Source organism: Heterodontus francisci, chromosome 6, assembly GCF_036365525.1.
Source record: "Heterodontus francisci isolate sHetFra1 chromosome 6, sHetFra1.hap1, whole genome shotgun sequence".
NCBI classification, from domain to species: domain Eukaryota; kingdom Metazoa; phylum Chordata; class Chondrichthyes; order Heterodontiformes; family Heterodontidae; genus Heterodontus; species Heterodontus francisci.
This window is the reverse complement of record NC_090376.1, coordinates 31,356,819-31,377,244: the sequence shown is the minus strand read 5'-3', so window position 1 is coordinate 31,377,244 and position 20,426 is coordinate 31,356,819. Positions and strand designations below refer to the sequence as shown.

The 20,426-nt window shown below is 43.7% G+C and overlaps 1 protein-coding gene across 4 annotated transcripts in view; it reads left to right on the top strand.

Moving 5' to 3' along the window:
- Positions 1-8,919: 8,919 nt before the first annotated feature.
- slc25a15a (solute carrier family 25 member 15a) overlaps positions 8,920-20,426 on the top strand; it is a 37,234-nt gene continuing 25,727 nt past the window's right edge. Inside the window, exon 1 of one of the 4 annotated variants that reach the window (XM_068033433.1) lies at positions 8,920-9,054. The gene's annotated coding sequence lies outside the window, so the exon portion shown is untranslated. Of the gene's footprint in view, positions 9,055-9,564; positions 9,897-9,917; positions 10,371-20,426 lie in introns of those variants that run through there. The other 3 variants (XM_068033432.1, XM_068033434.1, XM_068033435.1) reach the window with 3 other exon arrangements.

Sequence of the window (20,426 nt, the reverse complement as noted above, 5' to 3'; positions counted from 1 at the left end):
CAGTCACCAAACTTCCACTTTAACATTCTAATGCAACCCAAGTCAGCACTCCAGTGCTTCTTCTCTATTTTTCTTCTATTCTCTTTACCCCTCCTCGGCCCTTCCCTCCTGTCACCATGCCTCCTTTCATTTATCCCTCTCCTATTGTCTGCCCTCCCAAGTCTCTACACAACCCTTTACCACCACTTGACCTTTCTATTCACCTGCTTGATTCCCAGGCTTGATTGCCTCAAAGGTAAGCCTACAGCTTCCCTCTGGGCCTTTCTTGGCAGCCTCTGAAGTGCTAATCAAGGCATTTGTCACTGTCTCCTTATAAGCAGAAACCTCAGCTGCCCTGTCCTACATAGCACACGTTTGCCTGTCCTGCTACTCCTCTGCCACTTTCTCCTCCTTTGAGCATTTCACCCTTTTGCCTCTCATTTAAAATACTCATCATCTACTGTCCACCTCACCAAGATACCTTCACTGCTGTCCTCCCTCAGCCACTGCACTGAGCAACTTCACATCCTCAGTGATTTCAACTTTTATCTTCACTCATCATGCTCGCTCTCCTCCTATCCTCCCTTAATTCATGGCCACCCCTCAACCGTGTCATTTTATGTGGCCTCTCTAATTCCATTATGTTAATCACAGATAAGGCTACCTTTGATCACATCTCTCCTACCAAATCCCCCATTCTCCTCCTAACCCCCCTTACTTCTGCATTCAGCCCTGGAAAACAATTATCCCCAATTCAATTATAACAGTGGTGCAGTGGTTAGCACCGCAGCCTCACAGCTCCAGTGACCCGGGTTCAGTTCTGGGTACAGCCTGTGTGGAGTTTGCAAGTTCTCCCTGTGACCGTGTGGGTTTCCGCTGGGTGCTCTGGTTTCCTCCCACAGCCAAAGACTTGCAGGTTGATAGGTAAATTGGCCATTGTAAATTGCCCCTAATGTAGGTAAGTGGTAGGAGAATGGTGGGGAATATGGGATTAATGTAGGATTAGTATAAATGGGTGGTTGTTGGTCGCCACAGACTCAGTGGGCCGAAGGGCCTGTTTCAGTGCTGTATCTCTAAATATTATAAAATAAAAATAAACAAAAACTGTTCTGTCAAATTCCCAAGTCTAGTCTTTGACCTTCCATTCAGCATAATATTTCTGCAGCTATCAATCTGTTCAATCACACCCTCACCTCCACCTTTGATGCCTTAGTCCCCATTAAAACCATTATTCTCTCTCAGCTGGTTGATCCCTCGAGTACCGCCCTCATCTCCACTCTCTTAAGTCCAAGGGGCGCAAGATTGAACATTTATGGCAGATAACTGGTTTCGTCATTCATCACCTGATCTGGCTGGATCACATAAAGCACTATCAGCTCCTACTCTTCTCTGCCAAATCTGCGCACTATTCCAGAATCATCCTGGAATTTAAAGCTAACTCCTGGCTTCTTTTCTCCACTACAAGCTGTCTTCGCAAACATCCTCACCTCCAACAAGACGTGCAAGGAGCTCATGGAATTCTTTGTCACTAAGATCGAGACCATCCATTCAGGTGCCTCTGCCGCTTCCCTCCCTTCCACTAGCCCAGTGGGCCAAGCTTCCCCCAAGGTTCTTGCTGCCCTAGCCCTGAACTTGTATCTTTTTCCAGTTTCTCTCCTATCTTTCCTCATGACTTCTCCAAGCTCAACTTGTCCATAAGATCCTTTTGCCTTATTCCCACCAAACTGCTCACTACCCAACTTCCTTTCCTGGCCCCTCTGTTTGCTGATATTGTTAATAGTTCCCTCTCCTCAGGTACTGTCCAACCCCACCCTCTTTAAATCTGCCACCATCACCCCCTCCTCAAAAAATCCTCCCTTAAATCCTCTGATCTTGCAAACAACTGCCCCATCTCCAACCTCCCTTTCCTTTCCAAAGTCCTTGAACGTGTTATCGCTTTCCAAATCTGTTCCCCTTTTTCCCTCAACTCCACGAATGAATCCCTTCAATCAGGTTTCCGTCCCTGCCACAGTACTGAAGCGACCCCTATCAAAGTCACTCATGACGTCCTATGTAACATACATCCCAAGTGGTAAAATATGTTCCTCATCCTTCTCATCCTGTTTGCCACCTTTGACATCATTCTCCTCCAATGCCTCTCCTCCTTTGTCCAGTTGGATGGGACTGCCTTTGCCTGGTTCCAATCTTATCTATCTAGAAGTAGTCACGGAATCACCTGCAATGGCTTCTCTTGGCATTCACACACCATCACCTCTGGAAACTGCCATGAATCTATCGTTGGTCCTCTCCCATTTCTCATCTACATGCCGCCCCTTGGCGACATCATTTGAAAATGCAACATCAGGATCCACATGTATGCTGACAGCATCCAGCTCTATCTCACTCGATCCCTAACTCTGATTTTAACACTGGTTGGCTCACATCCAGTACTGGATGAGCAGAAATTTCCTCCAACTACTTACTGGTAAACTGAAGCCATTGTCTTCAGTCTTCACCACAAATTCTGGTCCCTAGTCTCCAACTCCATCTCTCTCCCTAGCAACTGTCTGAGGCTGAATCAGACCATTCACAACCTTGGTGTTATATATGACCGAAATGAGCTTCTGATCACATATCTGCATCATCACCAAAACCACCTATTTCCAGCTTTGTAACATTGCCCGTCTCCAATCCTGCCTAAACTCATCAGCTGCTGAAATGCTCATCCATGCCTTTGTTTCTTCTAGACTTAGCTATTCCAACACTCTTCTAGGTGGCCTCCCATTTTCCACTCTACATAATCGAGCTCATCCAAAATTCTGCTGCCCGTATCCTAAATCACACCAAGTCCCATTCACCCATCACCCCAGTCCCCAATGGCCTACATTGGCTTCCGGTCCAGCAACATATCAAATTTTAAATAGTCAACCTGGTGTTCAAATCCCTCCATCGCCTTGCCCCTTCCTATCTCTGTAATCTCCTCCAGCCCCACAATCCTCTGAGATCTCAGTGCTCCTCTAATTCTGGCCTCTTGCGCATCCTTGATTTTTATTGCTGCATTGTTGGCCGCTGTGCCTTCAGCTGTCTAGGTCCTATGCTCTGGAATTCCCTCCCTCAACCTCCATACCTCTCTTTCCTCTTTAACACCTACCTCTTTGACTAAGCTTTGGGTCATCTGTCTTAATATCCTCTTATGTGGCTCAGTGCCAAATTTTGTTTGATAACCCTCCTGTGAAGTGCCTTGGAACATTTTGCTATGTCAAAGGTGCTATATAAATACAAATTGTTGTAACTGTAGCGCAGTTGGAACATATTTGTATGTTTAAATAAATAGAATCATGAAAGTGACAAAAATAGCACTTTTCTGGAGTGTATTATGTAATATATATTTAAAATACAATTTCAATCATTGTTTTCCATCACTAAGACTTATGGCATTTTCTAAAGAAAATTAGCTGGTCAATGGTACTGCTTCATAATTTATAATGAAACTTGCTCTCGGATAGGGAGGGAAAAGTTGAGTCTGGATTAATATTCCTTGCTGAAAACTGCACTGACGTGGATTGCAGGTCAGGACATGATGAGGTTTGGTTGTAATATTTTCTTACAATCAAATAACCTTCTGGCACCGAAGCCAATTTTAACTCACTCTACCCGGTGTAAACTAGGCGGTAATGGACTCAAAATGGCAGCACTGATCTTACTACCCCTTTTACATTCTTGAAGTGCCTGCAGCAAATGTAGATCATGCCACTACTAGCATCGGGGGACTGGTGACTGTGGGAGTAGAGAGATTGGATGCTGAAGGAGGGAACAGATTGGAGGCTGGAGGAGGGTAAAAGAGAGATTAGAGTCTGAGGGAAGAGACATCAGGGGCTGGGGGAGTTGCCAGTGTGTCAGGAAGTTGTTGGGGAGAGAGATAAACGATGAGGAAGGAGCTGCAGGGTTGGGGTGGTGGAGGGAGGGGAGATTGTAAAGTGACTGGCTGGGAATTGGAGTTGGGGGAGAAGAGTGGGGCATTGCACGCTTTTCAAATGGAGGAGCACGCATGCTCTTTTTTAAAAACTTACTTTGTTAGTACCGGCCTAACAGGAGTTCCCAAGGTCTGCTTTTGCTGCTGGCGTCAACTGCCTCAGGGCAAAAATTGCAGTTTCAGGCAAGGGCAATGCACACCATTTTTTTTTCTGTCACAGAATCACAGAATAATACAGTGCAGAAGAGGCCCTTCGGCCCATCGAGTCTGCACCGATCCATTAAAGACACCTGACCTGTCTACCTAATCCCATTTGCCAGCACTTGGCCCATAGCCTTGAATGTTATGACGTGCCAAGTGCTCATCCAGGTACTTTTTAAAGGATGTGAGGCAACCCGTCTCTACCACCCTCCCAGGCAGTGCATTCCAGACCGTCACCACCCTCTGGGTAAAAAAGTTCTTCCTCAAATCCCCCTTAAACCTCCTGCCCCTCACCTTAAACTTGTGTCCCCTCGTAACTGACCCTTCAACTAAGGGGAACAGCTGCTCCCTATCCACCCTGTCCATGCCCCTCATAATCTTGTACACCTCGATCAGGTCACCCCTCAGTCTTCTCTGCTCCAGTGAAAACAACCCAAGCCTATCCAACCTCTCTTCATAGCTTAAATGTTCCATCCCAGGCAACATCCTGGTGAATCGCCTCTGCACCCCCTTCAATGCAATCACATCCTTCCTATAATGTGGCGACCAGAATTGCACACAGTACTCCAGCTGTGGCCTTACCAAAGTTCTGTACAACTCCAACATGACCTCCCTGCTTTTGTAATCTATGCCTCGATTGATAAAGGGATATGCCTTTTTCACCACCCTATTAACCTGCCCTTCTGCCTTCAGAGATCTATGGACAAACACGCCAAGGTCCCTTTGTTCCTCGGAACTTCCCAGTGTCAGGCCATTCATTGAATACTTCCGTGTCACATTACTCCTTCCAAAGTGTATCACCTCACACATTTCAGCGTTAAATTCCATCTGCCACTTTTTTGCCCATTTGACCGTCTATATCTTCCTGTCACCTAAGACACTCCACCTCACTGTTAACCACTCGGCCAATCTTTGTGTCATCCGCGAACTTACTGATCCTACCCCGCACATAGTCATCTATGTCGTTTATATAAATGACAAACAATAGGGGAGCCAGCATAGATCCCTGTGGTACGCCACTGGCTTCCAGTCACTAAAACAGCCATCTGTCATCACTCTCTGTCTCCTACAGCTAAGCCAATTTTGAATCCACCTTATCAAGTTACCTTGTATCCCATGTGCATTTGCTTTCTTGATAAGTCTCCCATGTGGGACCTTGTCAAAGGCTTTGCTGAAATCCATGTAAACTACATCAACTGCACTACCCTCATCTACACACCTGGTCACATGCTCAAAAAATTCAATCAAATTTGTTAGGCATGACCTCTCTCTGACAAAGCCATGCTGACTATTCCTAATCAAATTTTGCCTCTCCAAGTGGTGATAGATTCTCTCCTTCAGAATTTTCTCCAATAGTTTCCCTACCACTGACGTGAGACTCACTGGTCTGTAGTTCCCTGGCTTATCTCTACAATCTTTCTTAAATAGTGGGAGCACATTAGCTGTTCTCCAGTCCACTGGCCCCTCCCCCGTGGCCAGAGAGGAATTAAAAATTAGGGTCAGAGCCCCTGCAATCTCCACCCTTGCCTCCCACAGCATCCTGGGACACAAATCGTCCGGACCTGGAGATTTGTCCACTTTTAAGCCTTCCAAAACCTCCAATACCTTGTCACTCCCTATGACAATTTGTTCAAGAATCTCACAGTCTCTCTCTCTCTAAGTTCCATATCTGCATCCTCTTTCTCTTGGGTGAAGATCAATATGCCCTTTCCCAATATGGCATGTGGCTCACTTCCAACTGGAAATGTGCATGCACTTTCCCCCCACCATACTGGGGGCTTAGCAGACCTGTTAGTGTTCAAAAAGCAGGACTGCAGGCTGAATTTCTGGACTAGTGTCATCAGACACCAAGATCAGACTTACTCTGCCAACCTCCGTAAGCTCCGGGGTTATAACTGGAGGAAAGCCAACTTCAGTGGGGTAAGAATGGAGCTGGGGTGAATAAATTGGAATCAAAGGTTGGCAGGAAAAACAGTAGCTGAACAATGGTTACCTTCAAAGAAGAGATAGTTCGGGCATAGTCAAGGTATGTTCCTTCGAAGGGGAAAGGTAGGGCAAACAAATCCAGAGCTCCCTGGATGACAAAAGAGGTAGAGATTAAGATAAAAAAGAAAAAGTGTGCTTATGACAGATGCCAGGTAGAAAATACAGCCAGGTAGAAAACCAGGCTGAATACAGAAAGTCCCGAGGGAATGTGAAAAAGTAAATAAAAGAAGCAAAGAGAGAGCATGTAAAGAGAATGGCAGCTAACATTAAAGGGAATCCCAAAGTTTTCTATAGACTTATAAATAGTAAAATGGTGGTAAAAGAAAGAGTGGGGCCAATTAGGGACCATAAAGGGGATTTACAGCAACTACAGGCCAGTCAGTTTAACTTCGGTGATGGGGAAACTTCTAGAAAAAATAATTCGGGACAAAATTAATAGTCACATGGGCAAATGCAGGGTTATTAAGGAAAGCCAGCATGGATTTCTTAAGGGAAAATCATGCTGGAGTTTTTTGAGGAGGTAACAGAGAGGGCTGATGAGGGCATTGCTGTTGATGTGGAGTACATGGACTTTCAAAAGCCATTTGATACAGTGCCACACAGACTTGTGAGAAAGGTTATAGCTCATGGGATAAAAGGGATGGTAGCAACATGGATACAAAATTGGCTGTGTGACAGAAAACAAAGAGTATTGGTTAATGGGTGTTTTATTGAGCTGGAGAAAGGTTTGTAGTGGAGTTATCCAGGGGTCAGTGTTGGGACCCTTGCTTTTCCTGATATATATTAATGACTTGGACATTGGTGTACTGGGCACAATTTCAAAGTTTGCAGATGATACAAAACTTGGAAGCATTGTGAACTGTGAGGAGGATAGTGTAAAACTCCAAAAGGACATAGATAAGTTGGTGGAATGGGCAGACAGGTGGCAGATAAAGTTCAATGCAGAGAAATGTGAAGTTATTCATTTTGGTAGGAAGAACATGGAGAGACAATATAAAATAAAGGGTACAATTCTAAAAGGGGTTCCGGAGCAGAGGGACCTGGGTGTATATGTGTATAGGTCATTGAAAGGGGCAGGACAGGTTGAAAGAGCGGTTAATAAAGCATACAGTATCCTGGGCTTTATTAATAGGGGTATAGAGTACAAGAGCAAGGAAGTTGTGTTAAACCTGTATAAGCCACTAGTTCGGCCAGCTGTGCCCAGTTCTGGCCGCCGCACTTTAGGAAAGACGTGAGGTCATTGGAGAGCGTGCAGAAAAGATTCACAAGAATGGTTCCAAGGATGAGGAACTTCAGTTATGAAGATAGATTCGAGAACTTCGGACTGTTTTAGGAGAAGAGCAAGTTGAGAGGTGATTTGACAGGGGTATTCAAAATCATGAGGGGTCTGGACAGAGTAGATAGAGAGAAACTGTTCCCACTCATGAAAGGATTGAAAACGAGAGGCCACAGATTTAAAGTATTTGGTAAGAGAAGCAAAAGTGACATGAGGAAAAACTTTTTCACGCAGCGAGTGGTTAAGGTCTGGAATGCACTGCCTTTGAGTCTGGTGGAGGCAGGTTCAACTAAAGCATTCAAAAGGGAATTAGACTGTTATATGAAAAGGAAGAATGTGCAGGGTTACCGGGAGAAGGTGGGGAATGGAATTGAGGGAATTGCTCTTACAGAGAGCTGGTGCAGACACTATGGGCCAAATGGCCTTCTTCTGCATTGTAACGATTCTGTGATTCTGTCCTGTTTCTGACTCCATGAGGACCTTATTAGCCATAGTAATTGATTGATTGGCCAGAGAGATGATTTTTGTTTTCCAAAATATACTTTATTCATAAAAATCTGTAAAAAATACATGACCAAACAGTTTCAAACGGCACTAAGTCAAAAAATACAAACAGTGCAAAGGAGATCAGTTTCCTTCAATACAATCATGAGTTGCCTTCCATTTCATTTGTCATGCCAGATACATTTTTACATTTTACAGCACACAAAATTTTTCCGATATAGTTCGAGGGGTTTCCCACGGATCCAGCCCCTCCGTTCAGCTTGGTGGGGGGACCTTACACTGTGGTCTTTCCCCATTGAGCTTTTGCTGCGGCTGCCCCAAGCTTTAGCGCGTCCCTCAGCACGTAGTCCTGGACCTTGGAATGTTCCAGTCTGCAACATTCAGTCATGGACAACTCTTTGCGCTGGAAGACCAGCAATTTTCGGGCAGACCAAAAGGCATCTTTCACTGAATTGACAGTCCTCCAGCAGCAGTTGATGTTTGTCTCGGTGTGTGTCCCTGGGAACAGCCCGTAGAGCACAGAGCTGCTTGGGATGAACCTCGACAAAAACCACTGCATCTCTTTCCACACCTGCTTTGCAAAGACACATTCCAGAAGGAGATGGGCAACCATCTCTTCCCCAGCACAGCCACCGCAGGGGCATTGTGCGGAGGGGGTGAGATGTAACAATTTTTTTTTAAATTTACAAAATATACTTTATTCATAAAAATCTGTAAAAAATACATTCCAGAGATGATGGCACAAGCCAATGTAAATTGTGGCAAGAGACACTAGAGAAGGCTAATAGATTTGTAGGACTCAAATCCACATGCACACTTCCTTTAATTGAAAGTTTCCAATCTGAGATTTTTTGTACCATATCCAACCACCAAGCCAAACCAATGATGCCCTCTCTGTACTCTTGTGAAAAAGATGGCAATCACAGTCGGTTCCCATAGTAAATTTTATTTAACATGCAGATAGCAGTTTCACAATCCTTTGCAATTGAAGGTTGGTGATAGGCTGGTAGCTAAGGAAGCGCCTCCTCCCATCAGCGAGGCAAAACAGCATGTTCTTGGTACGCACGCTTTTCGCTTCAAATGTTAAATTAAAGCTGAGCAAAAAAAAGATAAGCAGAAGCAAAGACCTCTACAGCAGCCGGAAGGAGATATAAGTGTAAGTGGAGTTCCGTCATCTTCCACTATTTATTTATTGGCAATGTTTGAAACCTCAGGGTGGAAATAAGAGATTGGGCGGGCTGTGGTTATCTTTTAAATGCACTAAATGTTTACTCCAACATGTGAACTGGCAATATTTGCGGGCAGCAATCTAACCCAGAGTTTGGTGTTCATAGCCTATAAATAACTCGTTTTCCTTGAAGCTGCACGACTGCTTGTAGGAGCCGGTGTGGAAGCTCAGTCTCGTCCCTAACTCCAGGCCATTTTTTCATTCATATTTCACAAAGCTTGTGCGGCCACAGCAAAACACTTTTTTCGGAAAGTGCTATAAAGCCTTAAAATGCACCACACGTTGCTCCTCCTGAAATCTGCAAAGGGGGTCGAATTTGAGATTAATACAACAAACATGCCTTTTGGCAGTATTTTCACTGTTGTGCAATTGGTATAGGATGGTGGGGGAGAATGAGTTTTGGACACAGAGGGAGCTGTTACCACAGCCGCCCCCCGTGCCTAAACTCTGAAAGGTTTTTTTGTCTTGACATTTTATTTGACGGTGCATGATGCCAGCGCAGAGGAGACCCGGAAGTTTGCTTAGAGAGACACAGCATTGCTCTGGTGCAATCTTTGAGATTTCATTCAGCTGGTGAACGTTCCGTCAAAATAAAAAGGAGTGAGTCGGTCGGAGTGGAGCGGAGGCTGCTGATCAGGTCCAACTGTGTTACTGGATCGGAGGATATTCTACATGTGAGCGTGAATCAGTGCCTTTGCATCAGTGCTGGCTGGCTGGCTGCATAAACTATGTTCTGATCGCTGTATTAGAGATTCCCAAAGAACGTGGTGGTAATGAGATTGCATTGCAATTTTTAAAAATGGTTGTCCTTTCTTTTCAAATCTGAACTTTCATTACTCACTCCTAGAGGGTGCAGAAAAACTTCACGAGAATGGTTCCAGCGATGAGGAACTTCAGTTAAGTGAATAGATTGGAGAAGCTGGGGCTGTTCTCCTTGGAGAAGAGAAGGTTAAGAGGCGATTTGCTAAGAGTTGTTCAAAATCACGCGGGGTTTGGATAAAGTAGATAGGGAGCAACCGTTTCCGTTGACAGAAGGATTCAGAACCAGAGGACACTGATTTAAGATGATGGGCAAAAGAAGCAACAGCGACATGAAAAACAATTAAGCAGTGAGTGGTTAGGGTCTGGTCTGGAATGCACTGCCTGAGAGTGTGGTGGAGGCAGATTGAATTGAGGCCTTCAAGAGAGAATTGGAAGAGAAAAAGTTTGCAGGGCCTCAGGGAAATGGCGGGGAGTGGGACTAGGTGAGTTGCTCTTGCATACCATTCTATGATGCCTGTATTGTAATGAGTTGTGGATGTTGTAAACTTATCTGTTGTCAAACTATAGGGGTTAAATACTAAAATTATTAAAGGAATGGTGGTGTCACTTTATTTCTTGAATAGAGTAAGTGCCAAGTTGTTTCGGAAGTTTAATTTTAGTTTTCAAAACAGAGCTTCACTTCTTCTGCTAAATTGACCATGAGCCCATCTTGTGTGGTAGTATAATTTTTTCTCTTTTTTGGGGGGTGGGGGGAGTGCTTTGATTTATTTTGCTAAGCTAATAACCTATCTCAAGTATTTTAATAGTTTGCTCTTCTCCCACACTATCACAGCACAGTTAGCCTAGGACACTAGCACTTAAAAGTAACTATTAAAGATGCACAGGAGCAGCCCAGAGTGACATAGCCTTTGATTTTAATTCTGGCGGAAGATGCTTCTGGCACTCATCATTGTCTTCTGCTTGCTGCCTTATTCACCTTGCCTGTGTATGTTGCTGTTCCTCCTCCTCCTCTGTAAGGAGTCATTCTGCATATGGGGGGAGTGGTCTGAAAATGTGGGATAGATTGAGACTAGCGTTGCAAGGGGGGCAACTAAATCTCAATGTGCAAAATGGTAGGGGGGAGCGGCAGACGGTTGAAAAAAAGTGAACCCAGAAATCAACAAAGTTTGAGGATTCTTCAAACTTTCATTTTTGTCTGAATCAGCTGCCTGGTGAGAGCTCCTGTCATCGTTTAAGATTGGTCTAACTACTTCACATGCAGCAGTGGTGTAAAAGCAGGAAATTCCTGGGGGCAGTTGGCACTGTCACTCTATGCAAATGGACAAACTGTCATAAAGAAAAAGGGGAAAATGATGGCTAGTGCATTAGTGGCATATAAGCTGCATACTGTACTAAAAATTTGTTTTTTTTTAAAAGTGAGGTCTTTATCTTAGCTCACAATTCAATGCAAAAGAGAGCAGGCTGCATTGTAGGCAGTACTCAACACTGCTCTATCAACCAGTACTAGCAAAAAACTGATCAGGTAATTTTCTTTAGTGTTTGTGGGAACTTACTGTATGCAAACTTTGTCTACAGTGCAAGAGTCACTATTCTTCAAAAGTGATTAATTGGTTGTGATATGCTCTAGCATATCATGAGGATAAAATGGCACTTGAGAGATGTAAATCTACCTTTCTTTACACCATGTTTGTTGGAAACAGAGAGCACACTCTCCCCACTGTCCATATGTGGTTATTCTTCCATTGACTTCTCTCTGCCTCCTACCTGTGATTTCCTACCTTAAAGAACACTATTCTTTCCTGTATGTCCCTGGAAAAGTGCTATTAATATCTTAATGGCCCTTTATCACTTTCTCAGTGGACTCATGGATGCTCCTTTCATTTGAGGTGTCGCAAGGTGTGCTAGGAAGAAGCTTTGCTTGTTGGAATTTCTTTGTCAATCATAATATCATTGAATTGGTGATTGTTAATTGTGGCACATGGGGATTCTTCCTCAACTATGAAGTGGTGAGGTTGCCAGCAATATTTTTAATTGAATTATGATGTTTGAGTGTGTTTTAAGTTGCAGTAATTAATCTGAAATCTAGCTTCCATGTCTTTTTATTTCATAGGTATTACCTCATGGTTGGAATCTATTGATCATGAGCTGCATTTTTCAGCTGCTAGCTAACCACTTTTACAAGGCATGATACTGGGTAAACAGAGCATTCTCATGGCTTAACCATTAAGAGTTTAAATAAGCTACTTTAGGGAGTCTTGCGCTAAGCAACAAAAGTTACCTAGCAACCACACTGCATTCAAAAGAGAAGGCCTCAATAACATTAAGATGGTCCCAGCATTCACAGTCAAGACACAACCACATTGCTTTTATGTTGCTGCTTTGAAAAGATGTTTTATCTTCCATTGCATTGTTACAAATTGCACCACTGTAATCTGCAGCAAGAATAGCTGACAATAACTTTTTCCTAACATTCTTTTCCCATTTATATCGTAGTGAGCAAGACTACAAATGCCTCATGGCGCATTTTGGTAGGAGGAATGAGGAGGCCACAGGCTTCTTGGAAAAATTAAATGGGCTAGAGGAATAAAGTGATCTAGGGGTACAGATTCACAAATCATTAAAGGTAGCAATGCAGGTTAATAAGTCTGTAAAATGCAAATAAAACACTTATTTTCTAGAGGAATGAAATGCCAAGCAGCAAGGTTATGTTAATTGTGTAGAATATTGTGTGAACTACATTGGAGTACTGTGCACAGTTCTGGTATTCATATTACGAAAAAGATATAGAGACACTGGAGCAAGGTGCAGAAAAGATTCACTTGAGTGATAACAGAACTGAGAGGCTATCAGGAAAGATTGAACAGACTGGGGCTCTTTTCCCAAAAAAGTGAAATTCAAGGGGTGACCTGATAGAGGCCTTAAAATTATAAAGGGGTTTGGTAGGATAGATGTAGTGAAGATATTTACATTTGTGGGGAGTCCATAACAAAAAAAGAATTCAGCAACAAGTTTCATTTATATAGTTCCCTTATCATAGTAAAATGTCTAAACTGTTTTACGGAAGCATTATTGAACAAAATTGGATACCAAGTCAGATAAGTAGATATTAGGGCAGATGACCAAAAGCTTGGTCAAAGATGTAGGTTTTAAGGAGCCTTTTTGGGGAGGAAAGAAAAGTAGATAAATGGAGAGGTTTAGGGAGGGAATTAGAGCTTTGGGCTTAGGTAGTTGAAGGTATGGTGGAGCAGTTAAAATCGAGGATGCTGAAGAGGCCAGAATTAGAGGATTACAGCGAACGCAGAGGGTTAGAGGAGATTACAGAGATAGGGAGAATCAAAGTCATGGAGGGATCTGAAAACAGGGATGAGAATGTTAATATTGAGGAGTTGCTGGACTGGGAGCCAACATAGGTCAATGAGCAACGGGACTTGGTGCGAGTTAGGAAATGGGCAGCAGAGTTTTGAATGTACTCAAATTTGTGGAGGGTGGGAAATGGAAGTCCAGCCAGGGGAATATTGGAATAGTGAACTCGACAGATGACAAAGGCATAGATGGAGGCTGAAATCACCAAGGATGCAAAGTAGCTCAGTGCAGAGGCTGAGGGAGGAAGGAGGAAAACACTGAAGATATCTCAGTGAAAAATCTGGCATGGTACTTAGGTGGGCAACAGAGATGAGGATTTTAAATGATTCAGGGGTATGGAACAATGTGAGAAGCTCAGAAGTATGGGCACAGACTAGGGTTTAATTTGGTGATAAGAGCCACACTGCCACCATGATGATTTAGGCGAGGCAGGTGGTGGAAGGAATAGCCAGGGTGGAAGATTTCATTAAGGGGAAAGGTGTCATCACCCCTCAACCAGGTGTCCGCCAACATCATAATGTTGATGCAGTCTTCCACAGTAAGCTGATGGATGGCAAGAGCTTTGTCCACAAGTGAACGGGCATTCCCGAGGGAGATGCAGAGAGGGGTAGTGATCACTGATCTGCTATCTGATTCCACAGGATCTGCATTGGGAGGGGTGAGTGAGACGGGAAGGGATGTTGTAAAGATTAGCCTCCAGTATGCACACTGGGTGGGAAGGTTGGCGAGAAGGTAGAATAAAGCAGCACTTAAGGTGGGAGAAACAAGTGTCTCCAAGGGCCCTTTGGAGGATGCCAAGAGAAACACCAAAGGGAGTCAAGCCTGGGATGGTGACAGGTGAGCAGGAAGGTCTAGGAGTGCTGAAGGGTTGTGTTAGGTATTTGAGAGGGCAGAATACCTAAATGAGGCATGACGACAGGAAAAAGGGTCTCGGAGGAGTAAAAATGGAAATAGAAGTGATAGGTTCAGAGTTGCACACAAATAGTGTACACGAATGAACACAAGGAAATTCAAGTTAGGTAGGCCTGGTTACATAGCACGTTTGGGAAAAATATGTGCTGGAAACTTCTTCAGCCAGAGAGTGGTTAGAATGTAGGACTTGGCATAGTTGAGGAGAATTGCATAGGTGTGTTTCAGAGGAAGTTAGTTAAGTACATAAAGCAGAAAGGAATAGAAGAATATGCTGATAGGGTGAGAGAGTGTAGGTTAGGAGGTGGCTTATGTGGAGCATAAACACAGGCAGTTATGAGTTAGGCCAAATGGCCTGTTTCTACATTGTAAACGCTATGTACTGTTTCCTTTTGAGACAAATTTGCTATCACCCCAATGCGACTACTCAACACAGAGCAGGTATTGAAGCTGAGACCGCCTTGTGTTAAATAGCTCACCATCACATCAGCGAATCTATTTACTTACTGAGCCTCCAGAGTCCACCAGAACTACAATATTTTTTGAAAATATCTATATCCACAGATATTGAGGTCACCAAGCCAAAAATTGAACAAAGAAAATTACAGCACAGGAACAGGCCCTTCGGCCCTCCAAGCCTGCGCCGATCCAGATCCTCTATCTAAACATGTCGCCTGTTTTCTGAGGGTCTGTATCTCTTTGCTTCCTGCCCATTCATGTATCTGTCTAGATACATCTTAAAAGATGCTATCGTGCCTGCGTCTACCACCTCCGCTGGCAACGCTTTCCAGGCACCCAATACTTTTCATCTGTGTTCTATAACGCTGATGAAGTTTCTAAGAGTCATCAATATGAATTGCCACCACACTAGATATGAAAAATAATTATAGATGAGAACAAAAGAATAAAAGTCAGTTGTCATTGGCCGGAAATTTCTTCAAACAGCAGAATTGGCAAGTAACATCGCAATTTAGGCCTGTTAATATGCCGATCTTTCCGGCAGGTACTTGCACGGAAATTTTCTGCTGGTATTGCTAGCATAGACTCGAACATAAATCAGCATACACCAGCAGAATTTAGCATAAATGTGCACAAGGAAAACGCATAACTTCAAATGTTAATTTTTAAAAAGTGAAAATTCTAGTACAAAGCTTTGGAGGCTTTCTTTTGATCCTTTTGAAGACATTTCGCCCATCAAGTGCTTCCTTGCATTTTTTTTCACCCACAGAATAAGGATTGGAAGTAAAATTTGATGCTAAAATAGTAAATATACCCACACCTACAGTATATTAGGAGTGCCTTTTCAACTGAAAAATATAAATGAAATTATTTGCAAGTTGTCAAGCTGGTAAAATAACCACAAAGCTCACAGATACAGAAATCCAATGTAACTGAGAACATAAGACTTTTACTGACGCAAAATTCCATTGTAAAATGTTTTGTCTTTAAAATTGCCCTTCAGAGGATAAGGTGTGATCTTAGCAAAACAGTGCATTTTTAGGGCGGCACAGTGGCGCAGTGGTTAGCACCGCAGCCTCACAGCTCCAGCGACCCGGGTTCAAATCTGGGTACTGCCTGTGTGGAGTTTGCAAGTTCTCCCTGTGTCTGCGTGGGTTTCCTCCGGGTGCTCCGGTTTCCTCCCACATGCCAAAGACTTGCAGGGTGATAGGTTAATTGGCCATTATAAATTGCCCCTAGTATAGGTAGGTGGTAGGGAAATATAGGAACAGGTGGGGATGTGGTAGGAATATGGAATTAGGGTAGGATTAGTATAAGTGGGTGGTTGATGGTCGGCACAGACTCGGTGGGCCGAAGGGCCTGTTTCAGTGCTGTATCTCTTAAAAAAAAACATTATGCCAATGTCCAGATGCAAACAGTTAGGTATTGTTGCATGGTCCCAAACCACTTCTTCACATTATTGTTGGGAAGAGTTATACTAAATACCGTCAGAACAACCGTATAATCAAATTGTACGAAATAAGAATTAAAGTAATCACAAACATTTTGTGATGTAACATGCAAGACCAGCTTGAAGGTTCTGCGCTGAATTTAATTCAACACAAAAAAACTCAGGATTATTGAGAAAGTTAACTCGGGAGTTAGCTTTAGCAATAAGAGTATTCCTATAAACATAGAGTAAAGCAAGTATGCTCGAAGGAAAGGACAAACCTGCAGCGATATGATGCTTTTCATGATCACAAGACATCCCAAAGCATTTTACAGCTACTGAAGTGCTTTTAAAGTGTAGTCACTGTTGTAATCTAATGTAGGGAAGCACAGCAACCAATTTATGAACAGCAGTGAGATAATAACCAGATAACTGTCTTGGTGGTGCTGGTTGATAGAAATGTTGGCCAGGACACCGGGAGAATTCCCCTGCTCATCTTTTACATTCATCTCAGAAATTAGTCGGGACCGCTATTTAACATCTTGCCCAAAGGATGGCATCTCTGACAGTGCAGCACTCCCTCAGGACTACACTGGAGTGTCGGCATAGATTATGTGCTTGGGTCTCTGCTGCAGGACTTGAACCTGCAACCTTCGGACTCATAGACAAGAAGGCTACTACTGAGCCCAGCCACCTTATCATTAGGGCCCTACCAAATTCACGGCTGTGAATAATGCGTCATGGACTGAGAAATTTTGAGTCCTCTGTGAAATTGGCCATTTTATGAACTTTGTGTGTTTTATCCATTGACACAAGGCTCACATTGCTGATTGCTGGACATGTTGTGAACATTGTGCGTTTTAGTGATATAAGGCTCAACTTGCAGGAGGGAGGGCTTTAGGTTCCTGGATCACTGGGTCTGTTTCTGGCAAAAGTGGGACCTGCACAAGTTGGACAGGTTGCACCTGAACCGGAATGGGACCAACATCCTTGCTGGGAGGTTTGCTAGTGCTGTAGGGGGGAGGGGGTTTAAACTAATTTGGCAGGGGAATGGGATACAGAGTGGAGGTGCAGTAGGGGGTGAGGCGCAGCCAAATATAGAAGAGAAACTGAGTCAGTCTGGAAGGCAGAGCAAATATAGACCTGTTAAGGTACAAGTGAAAAATGCAAGCCTGGATTGCATTTAATTTAATGCAAGGAGTCTTACTAATAAGGCAGATGAATTGATGACATTGATTAGCACTTGGGATTATGATATTATTGCTATCACAGAGACATGGTTGAGGGAGGGACAGGACTGGCAGCTCAATATTCCAGGGTATAGAATTTTCAGGCGTGATAGGGGAGGGGATTAAAGAGGAGGTGGCATTGCACTGTTGATCAAGGAGTTAATTACTGCAGTAAGGAGGGATGATATCTTAGAAGGTTCCTCAAATAAGGCCATATGGGTAGAACTTAAAAACAAAAAGGGGGCAATCACTTGGCTGGGAGTGTGCTACAGGCCTCCAAATAGTCAGGGAGAGATAGAGGAGCAGATATGTAGGCAAATCTCAGAGAGGTGTAAAAATAATAGGGTAATAATAGTAGGGGATTTCAACTTGCCCAATATCAACTGGGATAGTCATAGTAAAAAAGGCTTAAAGGGGGGGGAATTCTTAAAATGCATACAGGAGAGCTTTTTGAGCCAGTATGTAGAAAATCCTACAACAGAAGGGGCAGTATTGGACCTAACCCTAGGGAATGAAGCTGGACGAGTGATAGAAGTATCAGTGGGGGAGCATTTCGGGGATAGTGACCATAACTCTAAGATTTAAGGTAGTTATGGAAAAGGACAAAGACAGGTCAGAAATAAAGGTTCTGAATTGGGGGAAGGCTGATTTCAATTTGATAAAACAGGATCTGGCCAAAGTGGACTGGGAGCAGCTACTTGTAGGAAAGTCTACATCAGGCCAGTGAGGGTTCACAGCCAACATGTACCTGTTAAGGTGAAGGGTAGGACCATCAAGTCCAGGGAACCCTGGATGTCAAGGGATATCGAGTATTGGATCAGGGGAAAAAAAGGAGGCTTATGGCAGATTCAGAGAGCTGAAAACAGCGGAGGCATTAGAGGAGTATAGAAAGTGTAGGAAGGGGTACCTAAAAAATTAATTAGGAGAGAGAAGAGGGGACACGAAATAACATTGGTGGGCAAGATAAAGGAAAATAAAAGCAAAATACTGCGGATGCTGGAAATCTGAAATAAATGCAAGAAATGCTGGAATCACTCAGCAGGTCTGGCAGCATCTGTGGAAAGAGAAGCAGAAGATAAAGGAAAATCCTAAGACATTTTATAAGTATATTAAGGGCAAGAGGATAACCAGGGGAAGGGGCCCATTGGGGACCAAAGTGGCAATCTGTGTGTGGAGCGGAGGACATAAGTGAGGTTTTAAATGATTACTTTTCATCTGTGTTCACTGTGGAGAACGATGATGTAGGTGTAGAGATCAGGGAGAGGGATTGTGATATACTTGAACATATTAAGATTGAAAGGGAGGAAGTATTAGATGTTTTAGCAGGCTTAAAAGTGGATAAATCCCCAGGCCCAGATGAGATGTATCCCAGGCTGTTCTGTGAGGCAAGGGAGGTGATAGCAGGGGCTCTAACACAAATTTTCAGATCCTCTGTGGCCACAGGTGAGGTGCCAGAGGACTGGAGGACAGCGAATGTGGTACCATTATTCAAGAGGGGTAGTAGGGATAGACTAAGTAATTGCAGGCCAGTAAGTCTAATATCAGTGGTTGGGAAACTATTGGAAAAAATTCTGAGGGACAGGATTAATCTCCACTTGGAGAGGCAGAGATTAATCAGGAATAATCAGCACGGCTTTGTCAGGGGGAGATCGTGTCAAACTAACTTGATTGAATTTTTTGAGGAGGTGACTAGATGTGTAGATGAGGGTAAAGCAGTTCATGTAGTCTACATGGACTTGAGTAAGGCTTTTAATAAGGTCCCGCATGGGAGATTGGTTAAGAAGGTAAGAGCCCATGGGATCCAGGGCAATTTGGCAAATTGGATCCAAAACTGGCTTAGTGGCAGGAGGCAGAAGGTAATGGTTGAGGGTTGTTTTTGCAGGTGGAAGCCTGTGACCAGTGGTGTACCACGGGGATCGGTGCTGGGACCCTTGCTGTTTGTAGTGCACATTAATGATTTAGACGTGAATATAGGAGGTATGACAAATAAGTTCGCAGATGACATGAAAATTGGTGGTGTCGTAAATAGCGAGGAGGAAAGCCTTAGATTACAGGACGATATAGATGAAATGGTAAGATGGGCGGAGCTGTGGCAAATGGAATTTAATCCTGAGAAGTGTGAGGTGATGCATTTTGGGAGGACTAACAAGGCAAGGAAATATACAATGAATGGTAGGACCCTAGGAAGTACAGCAGGTCAGAGGGACCTTGGTGTACTTGTCCATAGATCACTGAAGGCAGCAGCACGGGTAGATAAGGTGGTTAGGAAGGCATATGGGATACTTGCCTTTATTAGCCAAGGCATAGAATATAAGAGCAGGGAGGTTATGATGGAGCTGTATAAAATGCTAGTTAGGCCACAGCTGGAGTACTGTGTACAGTTCTGGGCACCACACTATAGGAAGGATATAATTGCACTGGAGAGGGTGCAGAGGAGATTCGCCAGGATGTTTCCTGGGCTGGAGCATTTCAGAAGAGAGACTGAAAAGGCGAGGGTTGTTTTCCTTAGAACAGAGAAGGATGCGGGGGGTCCTGATTGAGGTATACAAAATTGAGGGGCATTGATAGGTTAGATAGGAAGGGACTTTTTCCCTTAGTGGAGGGGTCAATAACCAGGGGGCATAGATTTAAGGGAAGGGCCAGGAGGTCTAGAGGGGATTTGAGGAAAAAAATATTTTTAACCTAGTGGTTGGTTGGAATCTGGAATATACTGCCTGAAGGGGTGGTAGAGGCAGGAACCCTCACAACATTTAAGAAGTGTTTAGATGAGCACTTGAAATGCCATAGCATACAAGGCTACGGGCCAAGTGCTGGAAAATTGGACTAGAATAGTTAGGTGCTTGATTGCCGGCACAGACATGGTTGAAGGACCTGTTTCTGTGCTGTATGACTCTATGACTCTATGATTTGTCGATGAGGGAGGACTTCCGGTGCAGATTTGAGAGAAGCAGTCTCAAGTATTAGCAGACAAGTGAGAGTGGTTCCCCCTCCCTTTTCGTCCCAGCGCCTTGAGCCTCATCTCCTCCACACAATCCAGCCCTTGATTTTGTACTGTATAAATTCATATAACCTTCTGAGCATGTGGCTACACAGAAATTAAACCTATTGCAGAAGATGTTATTGTTTTGGCCAGATGAGTCGGTGAATCC